Here is an 8,261-nt window from a genome sequence, read left to right on the forward strand (position 1 = left end):
AATAGGTTGCCCATATAAAACAATAAATGGAAAAAAAGAAAAGATTCCATACAGATGATTCAATTGATGTTTTTGACTTGGAACAATGTCAAATAGATTTGGAAGGAACAAGGCATATTTGATTGACTAAATGTTTAGGTAGCTTATCCATCATCACTCTATGCATCATCTTCTCTTGGAATCTATTTAGTTAATCCTCAGGAAGCCTAGACATCATCATCAAAAGTATTGTCAACTCTCAGACTCTATTTTTGTAAGGGTTCTTCATCTTCAAAATCAGTGTATGCATGTCTCCTTCATGATTTTGCTGAAACTGGAGAATTTGTCTCACCATCATCAGAGTCTTCTAGACCTGCAGCTGCAAGAAGATCTTGGGCATTTTCTGTATCAGCTTCTGCCTTATCACTCATATAATTTGCCTCATTTTCCATGGAAATATCAGGTTCCTCCATATTAGAATCATAAGCCTTGTGATCCTTATCCTTCTTCTTTTTCTTCTTTTCCTTCTTTCTTTTCTTTTCAGACTGACCAGCCTCATCATCATCATCATCCCTGTCCTTACGCTTACTCTTCCATAATTCTTTCACATGTTCAAATTGCTCCTCTTGTTGCATCACCCACCGCAATTCTTCTTCTTGCTTTCTCATTTCCATCATAATCCTTTATTCTTCCTCAGCTTTCTATTTTGCCTCATCAACCAGGACAAGTTGGCGTGCTACTTCTAGCTTTTGATGGCTTTGTTGTTCTTCGCATTCTACTGCTTCTCTGTGAACTTTGGAAGCATCAAGAAAGTGTTTACAGTAGTCCACATGCAACTCTATCTTCTTCTCATCAAATCCATGTGTATGAGGGCTTGGCACTATTGACAGTTGTCTAAACACACAGAGTGCATTCTTTAATTCAGACACTGCTTGACGAACCTCATCAGCAGTATGTTTTTGCTTTTGAAGTGTTGAAGTTGAAAACTTTTGCATGGCAACACCAACATCAAAGTGTAATGTGTAATTTGAGGGTGCCAAATGTACTACTCTTTTAAATTTTCTTTTACAATCTTGCCATTGTTCTGATTCATAATGTAATCAAGCTAAATATAATAAAATTTGGGTGTCAGTGCCAAAATAGAATTTCCTCAAACAATTTTGATACATTTTCACTGCAAGCCCAAACTGTCCTTGTGCAAAGTAAACATGTGCTAGATTTACCCACACATCAGGCATCTGAACAAAGATGTTTCCTACTACAGCTTCTTGAACCTATGTGAAAATTTCCTTTGCAATATCAAAATGACCCCTTTCAGCTAGTACAATGCCTACCCCATTTGCAACATAGACATTTCTAGGTCTCTGAGCCAACACTTTACAATACAATTCCCTAGCCTTATCAAGATGTATTCCCTCCGCATATGGATCCTTCTTCTCATTGCGTGAAGCTGCAAAATAATTCCAATTTCCAAGAGAATTAATGTCAACATAAGCATCCTTACCATTTGATACATTTTGTGCAGCTTTAATTGTTTCTTTTGCTTTAAGCCAATCATCTGTTTTTAGTTCCATGTTGCCAAGCATGGTAATCGCATTTACTAAGGTTTTATCCACCTTAAGTGCCTCCCCAATCAATTCTAGGCTTAGTTGGATCTCATTTTGAGCCTAGGCCATGGCTGCAAGTCATAGATATGCATCCACATAATCAAGAAACTTGAACAATATTAACCTATACAAAAGATTTGTTTTTTCAGTGTCATGTAGCTGTTCAAATAGCCTGGCAAGATTAAATAGTATGGTCTAATGATTTGAGAGAAAGAGTTGAGAGACAGATGGAGAGAGAGATAATACAAGTGATAGAAAGACTCCTAGATAATATTCTTGAGGACAATGTGTATTATAGTCCTTACCATGTTTTCCTTTGATCTACCAAAAGGATGGTGGCGTCTTGCAAATGGCATGGCTCTTTCTACCACTTGTATTATCTCTCTCTCCATCTGTTTGTCCATTCTTTCTCTCAGATCATCTGACCAACATTCCCAAATCAAATCTTGACCCTATTTAGTGGATTCACAACATAAACCTCAAATGCTTCTCCTATCAAATATGTAGATTTCAAAATAGCTAAGAAACATAATTGTAGGCATCATGGTCACATTTTTTTGGAAATGTAATTGGGTTGTGTACCCAAGCAATGTAAAGAAACTTCCACACCTTCGATTCCAAGTCTAATTCATCTGTAAGAATGATCACTTGCCAACAGTTGCTGAATACATTTGTAGCTCATGAATACAAGGTCCTCCAACAAATGTATTCAACAACTATTGGCAAGCGATCATTCCTAGCTCATGAATACAAGGTATAGGTCATGAATACAAGGTCCTCCCACAAATCTATTTAATAGATATTGGCAAGTGATCATTCCTAGCTGCTTTTGTTTTATAAGGTTTGTCTCAATCCCAATAGGTTGTAGTTTCATTTTCTAGATGCACTTCATTGCTTGGGTATACAACTCAATTACATTGATTCCAAAAAAATGTGACCATGATGCTTACAATTATATTTCTTAGTTTTTGTGTCCTAAGATCTCTTATGACCCTATCCGACCATTTACGATCCCTAAGAATAAATCTTAGAGCTCTTAAAATGTTGTAAAGGGTCATAAGAGACTCCTAGGAGGGGCCATGATGAGCTTCCACCTTCACGTGGTTGGCCCTGTTAAGTAGAGAATGCTATAGTTTTCACAAAACAAAGAGAAGCCCAATAATTTAAGGTCTTAGTCCATAGACAAATTAAATTAGACTTATTATCCAAAACACATAAAAAACATGCACATAAACATGGTAGGCACTAAATACAGATAGTTGGAAGAGAATTAAAAAAAAATTAAAGATTATGTTATTTTAAGAAATATTTAAATAACAATTATAAATTGAGTTAAATCAATAAGTATTCATTTCTACCTTTTCCAATATAAATTTAAATATTTAATTTTAAAAAATAAATTGCTGACTCTAAAGCAACAAAAGAGTAAGTTTGAAGAACAATATTAGTTTTACAAATTTTAAAAGTGATACTAATTAAGTGACACTAGAATAAGTAACATATGTATAAGATGTCATAACCGACATTTGTATAAGTAACATTTATTTGCATAGGTGACATTTTCATAACCTCATCAACAGTACATTTTTTCTTTTGAAGTGTTGAAGTTGAAAACTTCTGAATGGCAACACCAACATCAAAGCATAACATGTAATTTGAGGGTGCCAAATAGTAGTAGCGGCTAGAAATTTCATAATCACCTTTGCTATGATAAGATCGTGCAAGATTATAATATGAATGAGATTTCATGAGAGGGTGGTCTATCGAAACAAGAGCTATCTCAGTCAACTGTTCATTTGGATCTCCACATTACTAATCACTTGGATCAATGCTTTTCTCTTTCTTCACAAAATAGGTTTGGTCCTAGAGTTTAGCAAGTCAAGAAAGTGAACCATTTAGGTTAGTGTCTCCCCTCCCAAATGATTTCCTCAAAATCAATATAGATGGGTTTTGAAGTTGTAATCCACGTCCAACAAGAATGGGTGGTACTAGTAGTGGAACTTTAAGCCCTGTTTAGTTTTTCTTTTCTACTTCCTTAAGTAATCATTCTAAAAATTAGATGGAAGCTTGGGATATTCTCTATACTCTTGAGAAAGCCTGTGTATCGGTCTGGAAAATGATTTTTGCAAGATGGACTATGATTCTTGTCACCCTTCTGAATAGTGGAAATTTTCTAGATTGCTCTTGGAGGCTAGCCTTGGTGGCTATGCTAATGTACAATTTAATATGTTTGAGAATGAATATGAACCTTTTTGTTAATATGATTCTAGATGTTAAGTAGTTAGCTATAGATGCACCCTTATGTGTGATCTTTTTTCTTAAATCAATATAAAAAGGTGTGGCCCCTCAGGCCACAATTTATGTGGAAATGAAAAAATGTAAAATAAACATAGATATGAGATAAGAAAAATAATAAACAATGGAATAATAACAAAAGCAATAGCCATTGCTAAAGTCTACCCTTCTCATACTTTGTCACTTGCATAAGCTCAAAAAAAGAGATGATATAAGCCCTAGAAAAGACATAGCTATTGAACCTAGGAATTCTCATAAAACTTTTCAATGTGGAAATCATTTCTGATCATGCATCTGAAAAATAAGTCTTGCCATAGATTTTTCTTAAAATCACAGTCAATGAATTTAAGGTCCCAGTGACATTTTTTGTTGTTGTTCAAAAGCGGCACCATACTAGACTATTTGCAAACAACCATGCAGATAGGCATTCTATAGATAGACTTGGGAACATCTTGCCAAGTCTTCAGTACATAATAAAGCAACTGAATTTCATAAAAAAAAAATTTGATAGTTGATTTGTTTAAATATTGCCCATCAAAAATTACTTAGTACATCTCATCTTTTTTCTGCACAGGAGCTTGCAGTTCTAAAGAATCTGATAGCGAAGAATTTGAAGAAGATATTGTAGCAAAGGTATATTTGGTATTCTTTTTTAAGTGAAAATGTGATTGGAAATTTTGTATATTGTCATATTTCACTTGCAGAAAGGTTAAATTGTAAATAGAGGTGAAGTTGTATGGATTTAAGTTTCTTCTTCATTATCTATAATGCTCTCGATTCCTCCTTTGTAGTTGTAAAAATACTTGTTTATTTTCACCTTTATAGATACCCTTTACCAGGTTCTTCAAGATTCCAAAATATCTTGGGCTGACCCCAGTCCAGCATGTCCTAACTCCTACTTGGTTCAAAGACCTAACTCCTTTTTATATATGTCTTCCTCTTACTACTCCATCTACAGGTTGCAAACAAATCATCCTTCTTCCACCAATGAGTCATTCCATTCAAGAAAGACCATGTCTAACGATATCAACGCACAAAAAAATAGGGAGGCAATTGCTAGACTGCGGTCTAACTTAAAAAGAAAAGGTGATGGAAAATTTTATTGTCCTTGCAAAATGTGTAAGGGCTTAAAGACTCGAAGATATCTAATCACAACAGCTGAGCAACATTGTAGGCAACATGGTCACATTGAAGGGGGAAATGAGTATCACCCATTGGTATGTATTTTAATAGTTTATAAATTATATGAGACATGATTTGATGATGACATCATGGTCATGTTTAATATAAGGTCATCATTTTCATATAGGTCAACATCCCTGAGTTTCATGTTATGGACCATGACAATTCAGAGAATGCAGATTTCCAAACGAGGGAACATGGAGGTGTGAATATTGAAGTAGAAGGTAATGACACCATGGAAGAAGATCAGGATGATGAAGATCATGATGATCAAAATGATCACGATGATCAAGATGATAATGATGATGATGATGGTGGTGATGATGATGCAGAGTTTGATGTACCTTTACTTGAGAAGGTAGAGCAGCCCCTATATGAAGGCTCCAAAATAACTCTTCTTGCCGTTGTATTGCTATTGGTGAACTTGAAGGTAATGAATGGTTTATCCAATGTAGCAATGACACGTATGTTAAGGTATGCCATCTTCTTTCATTATTTTACTCGTAGTTCCCTTACAATTAACATTAGGTTCGTGTAGCAATTAATATTCTTTAAATTAAGAAATTATATTTTTGGTCATAGGTTGATAGGTGAGTGTTTGTTACCAACATCAAACATTCTACCTCGCTCGTACCGAGAATTATCTGCCATCATGAAAGATATTGGAATGGAGTATCAAAAAATAAATGCATGTCTGAACGATCATATTATATATTATAAACAGCATGAATTTGCAACACAATGCCCTACTTGTCATATCAGTAGATATCAATCAGATCGATTAACAAAAAAGGTGCCTCGCAAGGTTCTTCGGCATATTCCCATTATTCCATGTCTGCAATGATTATTCAAGTGCAATAGCTTGGCACAATTTATGGATTACCATGCACGCAATAGAATTCAAGATGACATTATGTGAATGCCTATAGATGGTTCAGCATTTAAGGAAATAGAGGGAAAATGGCCACACTTTAAAGAAGAACCTCATAATCTCAAGCTTTCATTGGTAGCAGACCGTGTCAATCCTTATGGAGAGATGAGATCTACTTACTCAGTGTGGCCTATTTTTATTATCAACAATAACATACCTCCTTGGTTGTCCATAAAGAGAGAGCACATAATGTTGACACTGATTGTTGCAAGTATTTTTTGATTTAGTGGTTATCTAAATTAATTTATTATTACTAATCCATCAAATGGTTAAAATAATTATGTAATGTTTTTGCTCATTCAACTAGGTAAGAACCAAGTCAAAGATATCAACGTATATATTGAACCCCTTGTCGATGAGTTGGTGGTGTTATGGAATGGGGTTACTAGGTATGACATTTGTAGACCAATAGGACAAAGACAATTTCAATTCCATGCAATGCTTGTATGGACAATACACGATGCCCTTGGGCTAACACATTTTTGTGGTATGTTCTCTTCTTGACACCTCTTTTTTGGTATGTCAAAGTTAACATATTTAATCCAATTATACATGATCTTGTAGGTCTTCAGACAAAGGGTAAATTTGTACGTCCAGTTTGTGGTCCAAAGATGAAATCTTGTCATTCAAAAAGTTTAAGAAAGCAGGTGTTTGATGAGAATAAACACTTTTTGCACAAAAATCATAAGTACCGAATTAATGAAAAACATTTTTTCAATGGTCTAGAAGAGACTACATCAAAGCCACAGAGAATGACACCTCGCCTATGGAAGTTGGCATACAATAAAATAAATCATCGACATAATGTCATTCCATTTGATGCTTTTTGTTTCAAATTTATATTTTGATATTGTGTTTTATTTATTGATGATGTGATTGATGGTTGTGAAGGTCGTCAAGACATCAATTTCCAACTTCCAAAAGGACTAAAAATTTATCCTACACAATTTACTAGGTTTTCGTACTACGAGCAACTCCCAATTGTGCATTTGTTTGATCCTATGCATATTGGAAAGAATGTAGCAGAGACATTATGGAAAATCTTGGATGGAAGGCGTGACAAAGATCAAATTGTCAAAACTTGTAGTGACATTAAAGAATCCAACCATGCAATGAAAAATGGTATTTGACCAAATAACAATGGAGACCAAATTGATACAAGTGCCCTTATTTGGTTATTGTCAGAGCAGCAGAGCAATGCTATAAAAGAAGTCATAAAAAAAATACGATTTCTCACAAGATTTGTTGCGAACATAAACAATGTCATATCAAATAAAAGTGAATTTGGGCCAAGGTTGAAAACACACGACTGGCATACATTTATTAAGGTAATTCATGTTATTTTGTATTCACTATATATTTATATACTGCATGTAGTTTCAATTGCATTCTTTTATAAAATATTGACAAGATCATTTTACAAATATTGCAGTACATTCTACCTCTATCTCTCCCACACCACTTTGCCAACAATGTCAAACAGGTTATATATGATCTTGGAAAATACATGAGGTGGTTGTCATCTAAAGAAATCAATAAAGAAGATATAAAATATTGGAAGAGAAAAATTCCTCTTCTGATGTGTGAAATGCAAAAGTGTCTACCTCCAAGTTTTTTCAATGCACAAGAACACTACCTCATACATCAAGTTGAGGAGATTGAATTGTGTGGACTTGTACCAACCAGGTCAATGTGGATGGTTGAGAGGCACTTGAAATTTTTGAAAGGCTTGGTTCGACAGAGAGCACATCCCAAGGGTTCTATGGTGGAGGGATATATGGTATACCAGACCATGGTGTACATTACTGAATATTTTCTTAAGTTCGCAGCAAACATCCATGTAGATCGTATTTGGGATCCCAACTTAATTAACAAATTTGAAGGGGAGTACTTGATGGGAAAAGGTAGATCGAGGAAAGTGAGAGGTAAATCTAAAATTTTATTGTAGTTAATTAATTCATATAAATCTTCAATATAAGTTATTTTTAATTGGCGTATTTATTTGAAACAGGTGGTCGAGAGTGGGATGCAATACATTTGTATATTGCAAACAATCTTGATTGGATGACGGAATGGATTGAATGATGTCAACAAAATGGTTGCTCATTAACATGGGAAGGTGTTGCTTCATTGGTTACAGAAGCTCATTGTAATGGAGATTCCAATGTTATGCCGATGGTAGTTGATCTAGTAAATGGTTTAAGAGGTGGAGAGGTACATAGAAATTTATTAATGATCATAACTCGACGTATGTTTCGTATCAACTC

At 34.6% G+C, this 8,261-nt stretch overlaps 1 pseudogene; it reads right to left on the reverse strand.

The window, feature by feature from the left end:
* Positions 1 to 206: 206 nt before the first annotated feature.
* Positions 207 to 3,112, reverse strand: LOC149562561 (protein CTR9 homolog pseudogene; annotated as a pseudogene).
* Between the last annotated feature and the right edge of the window lie 5,149 nt (positions 3,113 to 8,261).

Source organism: Cupressus sempervirens, chromosome 4 (assembly GCF_028749045.1).
Source record: "Cupressus sempervirens isolate cs-2001-9-10 chromosome 4, ASM2874904v1, whole genome shotgun sequence".
Taxonomy (NCBI): domain Eukaryota; kingdom Viridiplantae; phylum Streptophyta; class Pinopsida; order Cupressales; family Cupressaceae; genus Cupressus; species Cupressus sempervirens.